The sequence below is a fragment of the Gymnodraco acuticeps genome, unplaced genomic scaffold, assembly GCF_902827175.1.
Source record: "Gymnodraco acuticeps unplaced genomic scaffold, fGymAcu1.1, whole genome shotgun sequence".
In the NCBI taxonomy this organism is placed as follows: Eukaryota; Metazoa; Chordata; class Actinopteri; order Perciformes; family Bathydraconidae; genus Gymnodraco; species Gymnodraco acuticeps.
In genome coordinates, this window is record NW_022990125.1 from 3,102,634 (window position 1) to 3,123,788 (window position 21,155).

General features: G+C 40.0%; 1 protein-coding gene across 1 annotated transcript in view; it reads left to right on the forward strand.

The window, feature by feature from the left end:
- The window catches only part of cfap299 (cilia and flagella associated protein 299), a 104,879-nt gene that overhangs the window by 60,670 nt on the left and 23,054 nt on the right, over positions 1–21,155 (forward strand). The gene's annotated exons all lie outside the window — the stretch shown is intronic.

Below are 21,155 nucleotides of genomic sequence, written 5' to 3' on the forward strand. Positions count from 1 at the left end.
GCCACCATACACTTCGGTGTCGTGGCTTCGGGCCACCGTACACTTCGGTGTCGTGGACGTTGGGCCACCGTACACTTCGGTGTCAGTTACAAAACAAAGAAAAAATAAAGAAAGAGTAAAGAAGAAAAATAAAAAATATATATATCCTGCGAAGTCAGGCGTGGCTTCGGGCCACCGTACACTTCGGTGTCGTAGCTTCGGGCTACCGTACACTTCGGTGTCGTGGACGTTGGGCCACCGTACACTTCGGTGTCGTGGACGTTGGGCCACCGTACACTTCGGTGTCAGTTACAAAACAAAACCGTTCGACCTTCGGGCGGCGTAGTCAAGCCCTGCTAGCCAGGCAGGCGACCCGCAGGTCGTTTTCAGATAAGACCGGCACTGATTTCGGCAGTCAGAGTCTCAGCATGACCCGTATGCTCCGGCAGTGATTCCGGCCCAATGCCGCTTACATATGTTAATCTATTATCTTTCATTCCCAGATCACCAGTCACCCCACAAGGTAAGCAACTCAGTTCATCTCAGTATTTCATACTTCACTGGTTTTGGGGATTTCATCGGAGCGGTTCTTTCCCTCCTGAATGATTATCCTGCAAACCAGGGCCTAATCGCCAAACACCATTACATTCTCCTGTTGTATTATCATGGCAATCATTTCATTCATATGACGTATAAACAATAAATATGTAATCCTTACATCACGTCTCTCCGGTTTGAACTGCTAAAGCTCTAACATCAGTGTTGCAAGAATCTGAGCATAAATGAGAATTTAGGTCTTATTTTCAGTTTTCGACCAGTTCAGTCAGTCTGGTCTTGCACCACATTCCTTGTTGACTCTCTCAACCTGGACAACATTTAGACAGCGATGTTTCTTATCCTTCAGATATCAGATTGTCCCCGCAAAACCATAGCCTGACATACCATTCTGAATTTAAGCATGGTGTTTGGATTGTGGTAAACAGTATCACGGTGAACCTTTCTAAGCATTTACTATGTGGCTTCCTGTATCAGGATGCAAGATGTTGAGGAAATGACTTGGAGATTCAGTCATTTTTACAGCTTTTTGTGGTTGGTCATGGACTTTAGTAATGTGGACTTTTGACATCCTACACAAACAGAATTTGGACGAAAGAGCACAGAATTCTAGCAGAAATGAACACACTTCTAACCCAGGTTATTTATTTTGGTTTCACACATACTATGGCAGTTAGGCATTTATTTTGTTCAGGTTTATACAAAAGCTGAACATCTTATTGTTTGGACCAATTTGAAAGTCTTTATTTGAGACATAATGAGCATTGTAGCAATGCACCCAAATTGATTCTTATCATTAAGAATGGCCTCAAAATAAAAATCCCCATTTTGTTTGCATGGCAGGACTTTGATTTCACTTATTTGATGTATGACATATTATTGAAAAGTGATTACAATATTCCGTAATCTTTCAAACCATCGCAATCTATATGTATATCAAAAAATAATCTTAGCCTGTATGTTCCATGTTTCCTCCAAATCCATTTGAAATATAAAATAATAGTTGTACTGTACCTTGTACCTTTAGTTGATATAGATCAATGTAAGATGTACCATGCTTAATGTGTCAGCCATAGATGTCACGGGAAATCCCCCAGTTGAAAGGGTGTGGTGATGGGGATTGAACAGTTCATAGAACTTTGTTTAGTTAAAAATAGAAAGAGAGAGTCTGGTGGTGAAAGCACAGATGGATATGACCGTTTCCTCATTGAAAAATCATTGATAGTTTGGCCTTTTACATTGTGGCTTAAATCGTTTTTTCAGATGTCACTGTTCAAGGCTTTACTACTCCAAACTGGGTGCTTGCCAACATCCATGTTCTGTAGGTAATACCCTCAATATGGATAATTACCATTCCAAAACGTCTGAACCTAAAGAAATGCAAGGATTATGCCTCATTGTTGTGTAGATTCACAACGTTTCCACAATTGGCTGCCTCTACAACCCACTCATGCACTTTCACCACAATTGTACAGCTTAGAGAGACAGTTTTTCTACAAGTGAACATCCATGCCACATTTGGATCCAAACACAGACTAGTAGTCAGGAGAAACGTGGGAAATAAAGACACAAAATCCCTTAGTCTCACTTAATCTGACAAAAAATCTTCCAAACTTTGTCCAAGACAAAGAAGGAAGAATGATAATAATGTCTCAGCGGCTTCTGTGGTGAGTGTTTTCAGAGAGTTCACTCAGAGGGCAACTCCCTCTCAACATCCTGTTTTTTTCCTTCTCCCTTCTGATATGCACACCTGAGAAGATGTTCACCTGCGTTGGCTTCTGAGCACATCATAGTCACTTGGATTTGCTGCATTTATTGAATATTTTTCATGTAAACCTTCTTTTGAGGAGCTTTTCTTTACACCCCCCCATAATGACGTCAGAGGTCTGGAACTGTAAGTGGGCATGACCTCCTGTGCTGACAGGATCAGATAAACTGGCAAACCTGGCAAGGCATCTGTGTAGTTACAGGTCTAACACCTGTATGGTTCTTGGAAATGTTATTGGGCTGTCTTTGAACATGTCAATGAATGGATCACTAACACTATAAAATCTGTAACCCTTTGCAGGCTGCTTAGTGACATGCCGTTGGACTGGGTTCATTGAGTTTTCCCTCTCAATTTTGTACAGAGCATTTTAAATTGGCTGCATTCTAACTGTAAAATACAAATTGTCAATTGACTCATAAGATTTATAATCTAGTCCACTGGTTCCCAACCTGGTCGTGGGGACAGCCATTGGACGCTAAAGCTTCATAAGGGTTTGCGAGGCTTGATTTATCTTGAGAGGTGTTCTTTATCTACAGCTGCCCTATAACTCAAAAAACTGTTCACAGTTAAAAGGCAGAAATCCATAAGTGCTGCTGTCGTTTTAAAGGACATATTATGCTAATTTTCTGGTTCATATCTGTCTCTGTACTACACCTTTTTTTTCCCCCTTGTCTGAAACAAGACCATCTGAAACACTCAACTGAAACCATCCGGTTCTGTTTTGATTGATCAACTGCTTAAATGTGTCGGGAAAGTTCTGTCCCTTATCATATCACAAAGTCTTGGAGCGGTAGCCAATAGAAGCATGAATATTTACATAGTGGATCATTATGTAAAACATTCAGCCCAGGCGTGAACTTTAGGATTTTAGCTTTAGCAGACCATGAACAAAAAACCTATATTACACACTACAGGAAAGGGAGAACGGCAAAAGCATATTAAGGCTTCTAAGTTACATTGCTATTACCAATGTTCCAGCCATTGCTACGCAGTAAAATTGACTAATAATTTATCAGCAGAAGCAATTCGATCATTTTTTTTAAATCAATGAAATAATGTTTTTAATCAATATTTTGAGTCAAGTAGTTTATTTAGTACGTAGTCATGTAAAAAGCAGGATAATTTGCAGCGAGCCGGTCATTAATGAGGAAAGAACACAGACCGGTTGATCAGGGTCCCATGCACGGTCAGTTCCTTACTTCCTTACATCTTATTGTTATCTTCCTGATCTGCTAAACATACTTGGCATGCTGTAGAGCAGTATGCATTCAAAATAACCAAAAAGTTAATCCAACAACGACAAAACACCAGGGAGAAGAAAACACTGCTAAATATGTAAGATTGTTGAAATAATAAAATAAAACACCTACAAATAAAATAAAACACCTACAAATATAATTCAGACAGAATTGTGTTAAAAGTTTCTCCACTCACAGTAACAGGAGAATTATTCCACATGCAGTAGATCCTCAGATTCATGCCTATAGAAGGATCTGGTCACTCTTTAAATGTTAGTACGTGTTGGAGTGAAAGATTGGAATGTGTTTACTACTGCCGGATCACCGTCATGTGGTCCCTGTGCCTAAAGTAGTAACTTTGTGAGCCGGGGCCACTGCTGTTGAGCTGCAGATGCAGATGACCAATGTAACATATATTTGCCTCCACTCAAAATCTGTTAAATAACAGGAAGGGAGTGCACTCAAAAATAAAGTTGTTTGTGGCAGCCTTGTTCGTGCCCACTTTAGAACTAAGTGTGTGGTTCTGTGTAATTTTTGCATAGCTGCACTGTGGGTAACTGTACAATAATTAGAAACACTTTATAATGATTTGTCTTCAAGGTGACAAGTATGGGACCCACCAAGATGAATTTGTTTCTGTTTCCAGTCCATTGACTTGCAGGATGTTTAGAATATGCAGTTTAGCCCCAATCGTTCAGTCATCTCTGTGTTGAATCAGTTGTACAAATGCAGCAATACCAGACACACACTGTAGCTGCAACTCATAATGCATACTTATTATAACCTGATCTTGAGTATTAAGTGTTCTTAAAATCTATACAGCAGCAAGCATTTCACATACATTGTTAATGATTGTGACACATGTTCCAGAAACTCTTCAAATAATAATTAGAGAGATATGAAGTGTTTGGAAAAAAACATTTTCTATATTATGGATAAATGGCACTCTTAGTTTGAAACTCTCTTTCTAGTCGTTGAAGGCAATCTGATTACCTAAAATAAATGTTGTATTGTACAATTTATTTGTGATTTGCTTCTTGCTCTTTGATCACTGCAATGTTGGGCGCAGAGCCTTTTGGTCAAAGTTCCTATGGTTACCGCCTAGGGTTGCAAAGGGGCGGAAAGTTTCCGGAAAGTTTCCATGGGAAGTTAAGCTGGGGAATTTTGGAAATATTCGATGCAAAATTAAACAAAAAAACATGACATTTCAACAGATTTAAAAAAAATTAAAACAAATTATTTGTTTCATTGAAGAACGAAAATAGGAATGTTGAGTTAAATGTTACTCATCCCCCCAACCCCACTCATTAAAAAATGAACAAAAATGCACTCCCATCCAAAAATCCCATTCTAAATGAAAAGAGCCCTTCTCCCTCCAAAAAGTCCCATTAAACATGCACATCTTCCTTCAAGCGATCCTCTGCATTTTTGCTAAACCCTTTCAGTCAATGGGCTCTTCCTGGGCCTCATCACCATCACACTCTTCCTCTTCAGTGTCACTGTCCAGCCTTGTTGAGGATGGCTCTGTGTCCGTCTCAAAGATTTGGCTCAGTTTTTCCACTCTCACATTTGTGAGCCTGTTGCGAACCTTTGTGTGGTCTCAATAGCCATGCAGTAAGCAGTGTGCTATGGCATGGATATTCAATTGTACTTGAATGGCATCTGTTTGTTTTAGTCAAGATTATGCTAAAATATACTTTCCCGAACTATATTTAAGTCCCCTATGAAGAGCCAACCTTCAATTTAGAAAATTCCCAGTTTATTCCCATAAATTCCCGTTAATTCCCGTGGAAAGTTTCCATCTTTGAAAATTCCCGGAATTTTGCAACCCTATTACCGCCCCGATAGTTTGCACCACTTAGCACAGCTTTTATTTAATAGTTGAAGGCAACCATTTCAAGCCGTGGGCGATGCCGAGGGTAGCGCTTTCGCTATTCCGTCAACACCGCTCTCTCCATAGAAACATAATGGCATCGTCAGCGCCGAGTCATTTTTCCGCTTGTCAGAAGAAGCATTGCTAGAAATGTGTTGGCAGCAAAATCTGTTTTGAACTTTGCAACGAAAGGACCATCGCTAATCATAGTCATAACCCAATCCCATCAAGTAATCATGGTTACAATTCTAAATCCTTTAATTCTTTTGTTGATATTCAAATGTTTAGGAAAAATACTTGGTGTTGGATTTTCTTTTCTAGACAACCCAGTAAAGTGATGATCGACAGTCTTGACTTTATTGTGCTAACTTTGTTTCAGTTCGGACAATCTTATTGTTCCACAGTGTTGAATCAGTTGTCACTAATGATACGTGGTCTACCACAGATGGTAACATTGTTTGCATGCGCCTTTTTCACACGGATGTTTGAGGAATACAAATCCTTTAAACAGCTATGATTTGCCTCAAGGTCTAGCCTTTGTTCCCCCAAAACAACACAGTAGCTTAGATTCTGAGCAGCTTCCCACTGAAAAACAAAGACAAGAAAACCTCAAGACCTTTGTGTCAGGCATTTATGGAGAAATTCTCAGGCACTAAGGTCTTTGGTTAATGCTTGCTCACACAATCTTCTACCAGTTTCATGCACCTGCACAAGCAGTTCTGTCCGTGGAGCGGTTTAGTGTTCAGGTTTGTGTTCACCTTTTGTACTTTTGAAAAGGCTACCGCAGGTTATTATAAAGCATTTATGCTGATACAACAATTATTTTTTTTGTCTTCACTTCTTTTTGACCTTTTTTCTAAGAGTGATTTAGTATTGATGGTGGTGGCCATGCTTTCTTTGGATGTGTATTGTTGAAAAATATTTTGTACGTTATACAGTATGTCATTTTCCATCTTCCTTAAATATTTCTACCAATGATCGCTCTCAACATCAGGCATTGTTTTTAACATCTTTGCTGCCTTTATGACTTCACACATTATAAGGAGCAGGAGTTTTCCCTTCTCTAAATACCTGAAATTATATTTATTTAACACGGCGTAACAAACCATGATGGTTCAATCAATTCAACCAAAAGTTTTCCAATACCACAAATAAACACTAACGGGTAATTTCATGGAAATCAGCATTTATATAAAATTAAGTAATCACACATTAATTAATATTAAGGCAATATAAATTAATGAATAGCCTAAATCAATATTAGTCAATTCATTAATGTATGTAGCCTAAACATGACTATGATGCAACAGTGTTCCAAAAATCTAGACATCTAAAAAATAAAAATAAATGGTATTCTCAGACATATTATTCCTGTATAGTATGCTACTTTATTATTTTAAACAACACTGACAAAAGAATAGTAGGATACTATCTGTATCCTACTTATGTATGGTTAATGTACTACAGTTCCGCAGATACATACGGTATGTTCCCTTTAGAAAGGTGTCCATAAATATACAACTTATTCAGGTACAAACACTTTGAATCCAAGGACACACACATTTTGTGAATTATTTTCCCACCATGTGACAATTCAAAAACTTGAATATGTGTAATATAGGCAGCCACGATGGAAACTTCTTCTTACATTGGAGTTAAAAGTGTTTTTTTAAGCACAGTTAGAACTTCTACAAATACTCGGTGTGAGGCATGGGTTAAATCTATTGCAGTCCCCCTTTGTACTCTGCCTCGTGTAGCTTTTCCTGCCCAAATACTGGTTTACAAAATAATAATTTTATAGTAATTGTTGCGCTATTTTCTTTTTTTTATACCACTTTTGAATCCTCCAGTTCTGCCCTGAAATGTCCAGGGCAAATTGCTGATCTTTAACAAACTTGAATCAGAACCTTTTACACTAACAAGACATAGATGCGGGACACATCTCACAGTGATGTTATTAGGTATTAGGAAACCCTATTTCTCCCAAATTCAACTCTCGTGTCTTTTTGATATTTCTAAAGAGCACAAATATGTGGACAGCTGCTGTAATGTGCCAGCCGCTGCACACTAAATAAACAAGTTGATTTAACAGGAAAGGAAAGGCAACTGAAAAGATTATTCACAAAGTTAATGACATCATAATGCCCTTTTTTTTATGTTTGTGACAAGCTTTTGCAAATTCTGTATTGGACAAAAAACTGTGTTGCACTGCTTTCCCATGTATTTTAGTCTAAACTTGTATTTTTCTTCCCACTGGTAATTTAAAAGCCAGTGGAATGTGGGAAATGATTGTAGGAGTGAAGGGGAGGGAAAAGATATGCCTTGCTTGGTCACTTTGGTGTCTGAAATCCGTAGCTGAGATGGCATTTGACTGATTTGTGTTTTAACCACATGTGCCAGACCCGCCTGCTATTCTCAACATGTAATTCCTCCCTGAATTCAGGCATGCGACTAATTTACTGTAGGGGCAGGATTATTTTGTTCTGTTCCAGAAACTTTACCCCTTTTCTGTTACAGGGTTGTGTACCTAGCGCTGTAAGTGATGCCACCTGTCAGGCTGACAGCTAAATTCTCCAAAAAGGCTTTTATCAGCTGCAGTTGTAACGAACAGGAAAATATCTGCCACCTGCCATGCATTTAAAACCTTTAACTTTTCTTTAACATACTTTAAGGAGATGCCTAACTGTTTAGTTTTGCTAGGTATTTGAATAGTGACTTTTGGACATTGTAAGTTAAATGTTATTCTGGTGGTTAAAGAATGCATGTCTACAAAATGTTCAATTTTTACGTGAACTCCTTTGTAGTATGTTGCAACCCGACAGCAGATGGTCTACCGATGTGATATTGCAACGGGACTGCTGTTTCTGTCCAGAGGTCTGCATTTATTGCACGAATCTTGCCTCTGCTTTTCAGTCTTCTTGAAAGTAAAACTTTGTTAAAGTTGACTGAAAATAAGCACTTTTTGACTTTCGTTTGGAGTCCTTGTGACAAAAATCAACATTAAATTGGTTTTACAGCGATTGAGTTGCTGTTAAACTACTTTAAGTGTTGATTTAAGGTTATCTGTCCAGGTCATGTGTTCATGTTCCCATCAATGCTTTTCGCTGCTGCAGGAAGTTGCTTTGGCACTACTACAGTGAGAGCCTGCTGTGACTATGTTACTCTTTCCCAGTCAGCTCTAAAGTTTAATAGTCCAACATGTCTTCCAAAGACAATCATAACTTCCAGATCAGAAACCACGCTGCTGCTTTTTCTGTCAAACTTCAATGTGTTCATGCCTACTCTTCGGTATGTTGGCCTGTTGTCGCAACACATGTACTGCATGTGGAATTCTTCTCCTGGCATAATTCCTCCAGCCGATGTGATCCTATGCAGTCGGAGAAAAACAGGCATGATGCAGCATGGGCCAAACTAAGGTTTTAATAGATTTTCTAAAACACCAATTGCGAAAAGCAGGATAGCATTTTCTGATTCTCAGTGCCCTGTAATTTGAAGTGTGTGGGTTCAAGCCACTTATTTTGTGGTGATGGCTTTACTGGCGAGTTCTCTAAAAAGACAGAGGCCAATGCAGCTGAGGGTTGCACTAGCTGCTTTGCCTTCCTTACTGATTGACCGAGCCGCTTCCCATTTGGTATCTGGCCACAGTTGTTCTGCCCTCATGGCTAACCTCACTGGGCGTCGCTGTCCGCCATTGGGTGTTTGGAAAGCCCAATAGGAGGACACCTGCTTCTCGATTTATTTATTCCGTTTCTTGCACAAACACCCATGCAGTCTTTATATGGATGCAGATGGAGAGCTCTTGGGGCACACACATGCACAAATCTGCCTTTTTTTTTTGCTAAACTGACATTCAAACAACAACCAAACACCCCCGTATTCTAGCATCCCTATGCATTACCCAAGGAAAGCAAATGTAGCCAAGCATGATCTATACCAGGGGTATTCAATTAAAATTCAACGAGGTCCAGTTAGAGAAAATCTCCCCATGCAAAGGTCCGGAACATCAAAATGTCTAACTTGCTTTATGAATTAGTGTGATAAATATTGAAGTAGCTGTAGCTTTATCAACGTCTGCATGTAATCAACAACTGACTGCCAAATAAAGAAAGTACAATTCATAAACAACAATATTTTTAGTCAATTAACATTGAACTATACAGATATACAGTAACTACTGTGGATATGTGTAATGTTCCTCTCTGGCTGCATTAAAAAAATAGAGAAAATAAATAAAATAGCTTTTGAAAATATGTGCATCTCAAAAGTGCTTAATTTTAGATAAATAAAATAAAGTGTAGCAGCAGCTTGAGTTTCTCTTCATGACTTAACAGTTTCAGACGATTATAGAACAATATCAGTCTTTACAAATCATAACAATTGAACAGTTTGAAAGTTTCTCTTTCTTTCCCTCTTATATTGCAGCCCCTCACTCACTTTGTTCTGTTCAGTGCGAGAATTGAGCTGGAGCTTGTCCTGCCAGGAGTTTGAATCTGAGCTGAAATGGTGTCAGGGCCATTCTCATACACACATTCAGGTGCTCATTGGTTAGCCTTGGTTAGCCTGCGCTGGAACGATATTTAGATCCTGGTGGACTGATCATATTGGGCTCTGAGACTGCTTATTTTTTGTGACCTCAGTTCTGACTTGAGAGGGAATGTTTGGTCAAACACTTTGTGTTTTGTCTCATAGTGGCATTTTGGCACTTTTAATGAGCGCCACGGTCTCTGAACAAATGAGACACACTGGTTCATGTGCTCCCAGTGGGCAGGATGAACATGAATGAGTCCGTCCACTCAGGGTTAAAAGCTCTGTTCTCACTGTCCACTTTCCTCTTCTTGGAGAGCGCCATGTGTCATTATTGTTCTCTCCCTGTCTGCCGCTAACACGCCTGTTCACTCTCCTCTCCGCTTCTCTCCCTGTATCGCTAATTATTCTCTTCACTCACTCTCCTCTCTGCTTCTCTCCCTGTATCGCTCACTCTTCTCTTCACTCACTCTCCTCTCCGCTTCTCTCTGCCGCTCTCTCGTCTCTTCTTCTGGGTTTCTCTCCCTGTATCGCTCACTCTTCTCTTCACTCACTCTCCTCTCTGCTTCTCTCTGCCGCTCTCTCGTCTCTTCTTCTGTGTTTCTCTCCCTGTATCGCTCACTCGTCTCTTTCGCCCCCTGTCGGCAGCGGTTAAAATAGAATCGCCCCGTCAAAATTGAAATCCCCTATTAATGTATTGATTATAGGTCCGGGTCCATATAGGTCGGCGTCCGGATCCGGACTGCCTGTTGCCGACCCCTGATCTATACTGTATGTTGTATTAATACCTAATCTGGGCTTTAGATATTATATCATCCAAACACTATTTGGCATTTGTGTACCTTAACTTCCCAGAATTAAACTAATTAAGGGAAATTCTTGTTTTCTTTAAGGACACAAAATGACCATTACATGAGCCATATTATTCTTATTTTCAGGTTCATATTTGTATTTTGTACTTTAATGTTCAAAAAGGTCTTTATTTTTCTCATACTGCCTGTGCTGTAGCACCTCTTTTCACCCTCTGTCTGAAACCAGAGCCCAGTCTGCTCTGATTGGTTAGCTGGCCAGCTCTGTTATGATTGTTCAACCACTGAAGCGGCTTTCACACCAGCGCTTTTCCCTTTCTAGCTCCGAGCTAGAGCTTTTCTGGTTCAGCTCCGGTTTCCCTTTTCTGCTCCCGCTCTGTTCATACCGCCCAGCACCCGACTGGTGCTGCCGCTGCTGCGTCATGACGTCACCGTTTACATCGCTGATTTGCTCCCCAACGGCATTACGGCGCTCACAACAACAACAACTGCGTCGGGTCGATGATCGTGTTGCTTTTAATCACACGAAGCCAGAATAAATTGAATAACGACTTCTCCAACCTTATACTTTGCTCCAGAGTGCCGTGGTTCATTGTTTATTAATGTGTTTCTGCAGCATTTACCGACCGCTGCAGTGTTGGCTGCTCTTCCACGGGAGTTTATTCTTCTCCGTTAGCTCCCGGTTAGCTCACACTGCTGCGGCCGCTCTAAAGTATTCACTGTCCGACTCACACAAGCAGCTGATACATATCCCCAGTTCCCCTTAGCCTAAGTGAATGTGTGTCAGTCTGAATTGACGCTGTTTGGTATCACAACGCTGTTATGAAAGTTTCTCTGAAAATGGGTGATGTTAGCATAGCAACCGAAGCTAAACTGACTACTTGCTATTGCTATCCTATTGTGGCATAAACCGTTTTCTACAGGCACATTTTACCGGCGTATTTTTATTATGATTCTACTTGTGATAGTCGGACACGACAACCTGTGCAGCCCATGTATTGATTCCATCCGATAGCTGCTATAATACAAAACAAAACGTCTGCCTCTCTCGACAATGATCAATAACAGTGAACGGATGGTCAAAGTAAGGTACAAATAAACAGAATCACACGAAGCCTGGTTAGTGTTGCCTGACTTTATAAAGTGTGTTTATTAAGCACTACTGCTTGTAGGCAGGCATGACAGTCGACCCATGTTCAGGGGAGGAGGGTTTAGTTTCCTGCACGCCTCGACGTAAGAGAGACGTAAGCGACGCCACCTCTTAGCTCCGAAGCTCTTGCCTCTAGACCGACAATTTTTTGGAGCTGGAAGTGAACCGGATTCCGGAGCTAAGATCCGGCGCCGCTGCGGTGTGAACAGGAAAAACCGGCGCTTTTCAGGCTCCAGCTCCGAGCCGGAGCTGAAAAAGCACTAGTGTGAAAGGGGCATCAGAGATGTTCCGCCCCTTAGTTTATCACGTGCAATATATTGAAGCTCTAACCAATAGTAGCACGATTATTACGTAGTGATATCACTATGTAATTGAAGTTTACAAAGGACAACAAATAAGGCATTTCAGGCAGGGGGGCAAAATCTGTTGGATAGAAACTCCTGCTTTGGGATTTAAGCCTTTGCAGACCATTTACATGCACAAAAACCCGTATAAGAAACTACAGGAAAGGAAAAACCCCCAAAAGCATAATAGGGCTCTTACATAGTTAATGCACTAACAAGTTCTTTATTTTATATGTGCTAAACCAAACAGTTACAACATAGTTTTTAAGAAAAAAGGGACACAACATAAAGCTGTTGGACTACGACAATAAAGTCATTTATTGTATTGTTACTTATTGTGGGTGGCTTTGGATAAAAGCGTCAGCTAAATGAAATGAATATCATTTTTTTGAATAGGGCATCAACACATTTGAGGAACGGTAGAGGGCTACAAAGGAAAAATTATTTCACAAAAAAAGAAAATCCTCAAATGCAATAATGCGTTGCATAGAATAAAGACATATGTTTCTTTGCACCATTTTGTGTGGCCTGGCCAGTCTTGTTCAGGGCTTTAAGAGAATACAGATATAACATTAAACCACCATGTTGGGCAAGAAATCCTTTTGAACAGTTAACTTGTGCATTTTTGTATCCGGTGCCAAGACATCTGTCTGGTGACACACCCTGTAATTATAAACGAAAGGAAAATAAATGTCTTTTTGATTATTTCCATCCTCTTTTCATGCACTCACAATAAGGCCTGTTATGGCACTATGTCTTTTTTTTGACACCTTAGTAACATGATGGCACAGTTAGACACTAGATGGTGACAGAAATTGTTTAAAATACTGTGTTTGCATTGTAAACACTTAAATATCTGAAGAAACCGCTAAATCTGTGGGGCAAAGCTGACATGTGTTCATCTCTTTCCAGGGTGGAAACAAACAAGTCTTTATTTATTTTTGTAGATATAGACTTGCTTTAAACTTAAATTTAGAAACATTTGCCGGAAGAGAGTGTAGGGAAGTCTGGGAATGCTGGCTGAACACGATCAGCAGCCCATATGGAGGGCTGTGATGAGAGGGTATGGTAAAGGGTGCTCAAAGAAATTGTCATGACTCAGCAATGTGCAAACAGCAACCCTGCGCTCTTATCACTCTAACACACTTTACAAAGAATGCATACAATAGGTGTGTTTGTGTGTGGTATCAATCGTATTTGTTTTTTGGGTGTTAACTAGAAGGTGTTTACATGCTTTAATGTTCATCATAAAGAACATTTTTATTGTAATCTCGTTTGATTGAATATAACAATTTTCACCCTCGTTTTAGCTCCTGTCTATTTAAGGTCCCCTCTTAAACCCCTAGTTTGCTCTGATTTCTCAGTTGTTCCAGGTCTCCTGCTTGCGTTTCTGCCCCATTATAAAGTAGTGCAGTGATATTTTTGTAGGCCGACCCGGAAGTGAGAGCCCCTCAACAAATAGCAATGGGATTTTTCTATTCGATTTTGGAATATTGTCTGAAATAAAATCTGTGGCAAACACGAGTTTATGATAATTACGCATATTGTTTAGATAGTCTCCACGTATTATCACTTTTATGAATTTTGAAGCGTTAATGCAATCCCTATAAGTAAAAAGCTAAGGTTAGGCTATTAACAAAGAAAATCATGGTACCTCTCACATAGAAGCTTCGGACATTCACGAGTGGGGTATTTACTGACACAAAATCTCTTAAGCTTATGTTAACCTCAGACCTTATTTCAGGCCTCTAACCAAAAACACGTTCGAATAACCATTGACTTCAAGACAATGGAACCAAGAGTCTTAATACAGTATACTAACTCATTTTGGGTTTTAGGACTCATTCCACAACTCTGTTGCAGCCAGGGAATGACTACAAAAGCAATCTAGCTGAACCTTCTACCTGTATAGTTATGACATCACAATGTTACGGATTTCATGACTGCATTTGTGAAGGCACAATTTCTCAATATGGTGAGCAATCCCTACAAGGATTGTGCATGTTCACAATTTCCCACCCTACACCAGCTTGAAAATTTAAAAAATCATCTTTTCTTATTAATTTACAATATGGGTTACCATACCATAAATCTCTGATGTGAGATTTCAGGAGCTGTTTCCCAGAATTACTGTAGTGTGGATCTTTTTTAACATGTACACATTAGTTGGTGTTGAACATGCTTTTTGAAAGACAGGGATTAGTAATAAGTGCTGTTGCTATTAGAAATATACCCATATTGGCTGTCTAGTACAGAATCAAACTGACTGATATATTACATTTTGAAATCTTAAGATTGTTAACCAGTAGGGAATGTTTGTTTCCTGCTAATCTGAATAAATGAAATACCTGACGAATAAAGGATTTTGCATTATATTGACGAAAGAATCCAAGCCCAGAATGATCAAAAAGCAATTCTGATTTGGGAAAAATGGGAGGATTTTTAGAGATTATCAATTGCACGGGTTGAACATGAGATTATCCATATATTCCAGTCTCACCGTATATAAAAGAAAAATTACATATTTTGGGAAACAATCTTTTATATTCTTTTTTCAAGTGTGAATGAGAAGAAGATTGATACCAATCTTGTTTCTGAGCCAAGAACAAGTCTCACTAGAGGGAGGATGTGGTTAAGTTATTTTAGCCTACAGACTAGAAACAGGGGGCAACAATTAGCCTGGTTTAATGACAATCACACCCTAACACCTCATAATAGATAGATGGTTTGAAGCTGATGAGTAAAACTTTTCAATAAGAGGGGAGAGATTTCAAATGTGTTTTATGTGTTTTGTTCTATGATAAATGGACATCTTTGAAGGTACTTTGCTATTGGATGTGTGTATTAATTGTAGTTTACAACTTGCATTGCCTCTTGTATTACTCACAATTATATCGATGTTATAAACAGACTTTACCCAACTCTTCCGTCAATAAGCTATGACTCTGGATCACATTTCCTGCAGGATGTGTAATTCGGTTAGACCCCCACGGTCGCAAAACACCTCAACACATATGGTTTCTACCGTTGCATCTATTACACAAGCCAGCTGTGTGAAGTCACTTCCAAGTCAAATAAGTAATCATCCTCAGCCTCCTGCTAACCCCCTTCCCAAACTCACACACTCACACGTCAACACACAATGAGTAGATTTGGGGGACTTCTTAGATGCATCACAATTCTCTCTTAAAAGATTTTGTCTCGATGCATAAATGACAATATTTGGACTCTAGCCTCGAAGACGAAACCAGTGTCCACCTTGTGTGTGCCTGATATTTGTAAGAGTTGGCTGTATGGTTCTTACGGATGTAAGTTTCTTACGGCATGCACAATAATAATAAGGATTGATCACTGCAGAAACACAATGGAAGGTGGACATTTTAACTGATAACTGCCACGAACATGAGACATAAAGAAGATATCTTCAAGAATCCCCTCTGTTAAAAGCCGAGTGACAAATAAACTACAACTGCCTCGAAATGTCCTTAAAAAATATGTATCTGTGTGTAGGAGGAAAGTAGGTCGAAGGAGCCTTATTCAATCAAACATACGGATCGCCAAAAGAGTTCAAGTATTAGTCATATCCCAATTAAAATATTACCAGAAAAAATTCAAAGATGTTTTCTTAAATCCCATTGTTTCTTTTGGACAGACATCATTTTTAACACGGCAATCATGCCGCTTTTTTCTAAAATACAAACATTTAAAACTGGTTTAGTATGAAGAAGTTAAGTAAGGAATGGTGGCTTGGAATTTGTTACACAGATAGTTTAATGCAGACAGAAAGACCTGCTTTAATCAATGAAAGTTTTTTTCATCAAAGCATTGTAAATACATGATGTGGATTCCAGGAAGTGTAGCCTCTGATGTTTTTACAGTATCTAACAGGGATCTAGATAAACAATCAGATCAGACACTCCAAAGGGTATATCTATGAAGGGGACGAGAGTAAATCCTGCCAGAAAAAGGGCTTCTGCTTAAAAACATTCCTGTGTTACAGACCGTGTTTTCCTTACCCCAACAAATGTACACAGTTGTTAGATGGCCCGGGATTCTTCCTAAAGCGCAGCCCACCAATAATAAACAGTGTGGCAGCTGACACCGAAAGACACCTGCACAGCTCCCTGACACTGCAGGATTGTTCCCAGGGACTGGGGGGTTGGTGTTGGCAGAGGTGGGCTGGAGAAAGGAAGGAGGAGGGGGCCAGCAGACAGGTTGGTTGTGTTTGTGCGGGTGGGGGTTTCTACAAAGCACTTTTGTAAACAAAAGACACCAGAGTTCTTAAATGTTAAGTATTGTCTAACTTCAAGCAGCTGTTTTAAAACTTTTGATAACAATTTGAGTAATAGTGTTACTGATTGACACACAAGGTCAGATTTATGTCAATGGTTATATTGTGAATTTGGTAAACATTATAACAAAACATACCAGTTGTACCTGTTTGTGTACAATTCATTCAAATGAAAAGGCAGCTAGCCTAATCCTACCATTTGAATTCACAAATAATAGAGAAGTACTTCAAATCTTTTAAGTTTCAGGTTTGTTTGTTTACTTCATTGCAATCACTTAAACATCTCAAAGTAAAATAAACTCGTAATCTAAAGTCTCTTTACTATTTGTCATAATTCGCCCAACTCACTTGATCAGCACACAGTGGGCTAAAGCAGATCCTGAAATTGGAATAAAATTGAGAAACCTTATTGAATTGGAATTTGTTTTTGGAAGTTGTGAATCTTGAGATACGGAAATATTCACCCCCTATTATTTAGTGTCAATTCCCAGCTCTGAGGTAGCTCTCTTTAGTCATTTGTACTCTTGCTGCAAAAAAACCATCTACAGTCACTAACGCATTCAGACTTACCCTCCTCATGCCACAGGATGTCAGGTGGTCCAGCTATTGTGTCCCCACCTGTAGGACATTGTCAACGCACAAAGGAGGGGCACAGTATGTGTCAGCCTGCTGTCAGCTTCTGTTTGACTTGAATTTGTAGATCCCCCTCCTTCAGCCGTGGGGCTTTGAAAGATTAGCCAAAGGTTTGTGGAGTAATTCACATCTTTGTGGGTTTTACTTAATGTCAAGAGGCAGGGGATCCCTCAACCGTTTTCACAGGCCACAATTATTACAATTGTAAACACCGTTCAAGTCTCACTCTTTGTTTCTGAGCACATGAACATCTTCGTAGTAGATTATTTGAGGGCGGGAGACCTGCAAGGATTTGATTTGTTTATTAACTGCATGGATCATGGAATTAAAGGAAACTCCAGGTCTACGTTTAACCGTGTTTATGTAACCTTCTTCTTAAGGTCACTGGTGTTTCCCCCCCTGCCAGCTGAAATTTCAGCTGTGTACAAAAGAACAAAAGTTTCAAAGAAAAGCAAACTGTATAATAAATACCACAAAGGGCCAGAATCTCTACCTGGGACCTGTGCAGCACTCAGCTTCTCATGCTCTGACCAGACTGATGTTTGCCATGAAGCGGGGCCTCTCACTTGCTGCCCTGTGAGGTCACAGCACCTGTTCTTGGTAATTGCTGGCAGGTGACGTAAGGCCTCCACTTGTTTTCCATGGTGTAAGGTGGAGGTCCCCTGGCCCCCTCTTATATGGGGGCTGGAAAGTTATGTTGGTTGTTCGCGGCAAATAAGTGTGTCAGACTCTCTCAGTCGGTTCCCTGAGAGTGAAATCAACGTAGGCCTACCTGTAGAGGCAAATTAGTGAAAACAGAATGTAATCTTGTATTTTTATTTATGGTTTAGATATTTCTACCAAATGTAGTTCCCTGACAAACACAGTTTTGGCATGGTTTACGCATAATTGTGGTTTGATTTATATTTGTTGGTCACTTGGTTATTATTTATGATTACATAGGTTTGGGCACTAATCTGATATTCCTTTGTCCACCGTCACATATGTTGCCTTCTTATCTATTAGGTGTTAGCGTGCCTAATACATCTCATTAGATCTTTGCAGATATTTCGCATTAACATTGCTGTCTGTAATATATCCATAGAAGCATTTTTTGGCATTGCTTTCTTAGTTTTAGGGCATCCTCATCTTGTTTTTATGCAAACAGAAGAGACCAGAAGTTGGAGCTAACTACATCCAAATGCAGAAGAAAAAATGTAACGGTGACCGAAATGTTACAGTTACTGCTACAAACTGAAAACACATTGTGAGAAGGTTAAAGTAATAGAACAAAAACATAGACTACACAAAAAGCTGACAAGACTGTGGTATTGACTGACCGGCCAATCACAAGGTAGGCCTGCTTTGAAGCATATCCTGCTTTATCATCTTGACTCTAAATGGGACCAACATTTATACAAATGATGATCAGGCTGTATTGAAGACTTGAAACTAGTGATTTAATCCATAAACTCACCAACAAAATATTTACTAAATTAATACATTTTATGAGAAGTCATTTACTCATAGACTTGTATACAAACGTTTAAAACCAATGGAGTATACTGTTGTTCTGTTGGAGGAGCCTGGGACTCAAGATTCCACTGCCGAACTACCCTTCAACTATTGTGCATATGACAATAAACCCTTTTAATCTGAATCATTGGATTCACTTTTCAGACCCGGAGGGTGCCGCTTGGTTCCAGCTTTTGAAACATTGTTTCATCTTTATATGAATCGGTTCACATTGGGAAAACATACTGTTATAAAAGTGTAAAACATCCCAGAACCAAAGGCTGCATTGTTAAGATGTTGTTTTTGTACTATTTAGCAAACTGACCATAAGGATTTATGTGTCACCCATTGACAAATTCATTTGATATTTGTATCCCTTCCAAAATGTCTCTTGCCTCCTTTGCCGCGTCCACCTGATGATGTATTTTCAAGGTTGGCTGCAAGAGGACAGAAGCCAGTAGATAGGGTATCTGGCCCAGGACTCCAGCCAGCTGTGAACCTGATAGCATCTGTTTTAAACGTTTGAGAGACAGAGAGAAAGGAACCCTCTTTTCTTCTGAGCTCTGGAGCGCTAGTTATCTCACGCCTTTTTGGTAAAGGGATCTACAGATGGCCTGTGTCCTGACAGTTGTATGACTGTGCTATCACCAGCTGAGGTATTCTGCTTGGATCTTCTTACTGTGTTACTGTAGGCTCACAAGTTCATGCTCGGAGTAAACAACACAAGTCAGAGACAAAAACAGTCCTCCGTTTCTCAAGACAGAAAGAAAAGCTTATTTGATCTTGTGAAGGCAGACAAAACAACCTCTTCACACCTGAGTGTGTCCTCTGTTTGGAGTTCTTCCAATCCATTGTCATCACGTGTTATCTAAACCAGCAGTTTTCAAAGTGTGAGGCGCGCCTCCCTGGAGAGGTGCTAGAGAGCTTCAGGGGAGGCGCAGCGTGAGAAAAAAATAACGAGAAAAAGATGAGTAAAGTGTCACTTGCACACTTTTGGCTGTCTGTGGAGACCGGGTTCCCCCACCTCGCCAAAAAGGCTGTAAAAGTGCTCATTCCCTTCACCTCCACCCAGGGGCGGACTGGCCATCTGTGTGTTCTGGAGAACTCGGTTCGCTGACGGCCAGTACCGCCCTTTATTTTGTATGTTTTTAAAGTCATTTAAGTTGCGCTGACAGAGCGACAGAGTTCAGTGGGCCGTTTCCATGCAGCGAGGTTCCCCCCCCCCCCGCTGACAGTTCACGAGCGTGCTCTACCAATTTGTGTGGGCTGGGCTGGGTGAGATTCCAGGGCTGAATTTTTTTTTTTCCCAGTCCGCCCCTGCCTCCACCTACCTGTGTGAGTGCGGGTTTTCCGCATTGACTTTGGTCAAAGCAAGTACCGGTCAAGGCTGCAGCCAGAGGATGATCTGCGTTTGTTCCTGTCTACATTGCATCCCCGCATCATCGGCCTGTGCGCATCGAAGACGCAGACTCATTGTTCCCACTAAAGTAGGGGTGAGTGTAATAAGGAGGCAAAGTGTGTGTTGCCGGGAGCATATAAGGATTTATCCACGATGTTGAAAATGTTAAAAAAAAAAAAAATGTTATTGTTAAAACATAAAGATAAAAAGTTATTGTTTAATGTTTTAAGGAGGTGACGCTACTCAGCCAATCAAATCGGTGCAGTCAGTGAGTCAGCACGATAGATTCAAACACAGACGAGACGAGAGGAGAGAAACAGTCGGAGTCATTTCAAATGGCGTGCTCAAAAAAGAGAAAGTTAGACAGCGAAAACAGAGCATTTAATGACATGTTCTCTTACTGGACCTCTTTGAAATGCAATTGAATACCCCTGCATTATAGCAACAACAACAATAATAATAATAAATATTAATAGCAATAATAATTGGGAGGGGGGTGCGCGGCTGTTCTTATGTTCTCTGGCGAGGCTCACCTTCCCACACTTTGAAAACCCCTGATCTAAACCATCAAATCAACATGAGAAGATCATCTCATGTTCTGCTGTCACCAGAGGGGATCTGGACAACTTGCATTTGCTTTGTCTGAATCCGGTTACAAAACCATTCGTCATCCTTTTTTTCTCAGATTATGTCTGCTTCGGGCTTACTTCAAAGACCCTGTCTCTGTTGAGCAAGCATAAAACTGTTTTAGGAATCATGTGTTTTGTTTGCGTTGAATAATCTTAGCCTTATCTTTTCTTACTCATATAGTTCTATCAGAAATCAGTCTTTGAACTATAGAGGGCTAACCTGTTGCATCACTTCTAGTGGTTATTCTTTTCTAAGGTCTTAACCCTTAAACCAAAGGGGCTCCCCAGTAGCTGGTTTTTATCTTCCTAAAAATATATTTAGCATCCATAATCTGATCCTTTTTGCTAGTACACTTAAACATTTTTGTAGCATTTGACAAGATATTAACATGGGTTTTGGGCAACGATGTATAAAAAGAGCTGGATGGAAGTGGGACCCCTTTCTTTCCTATGAAAGTTGCTCAGTGGC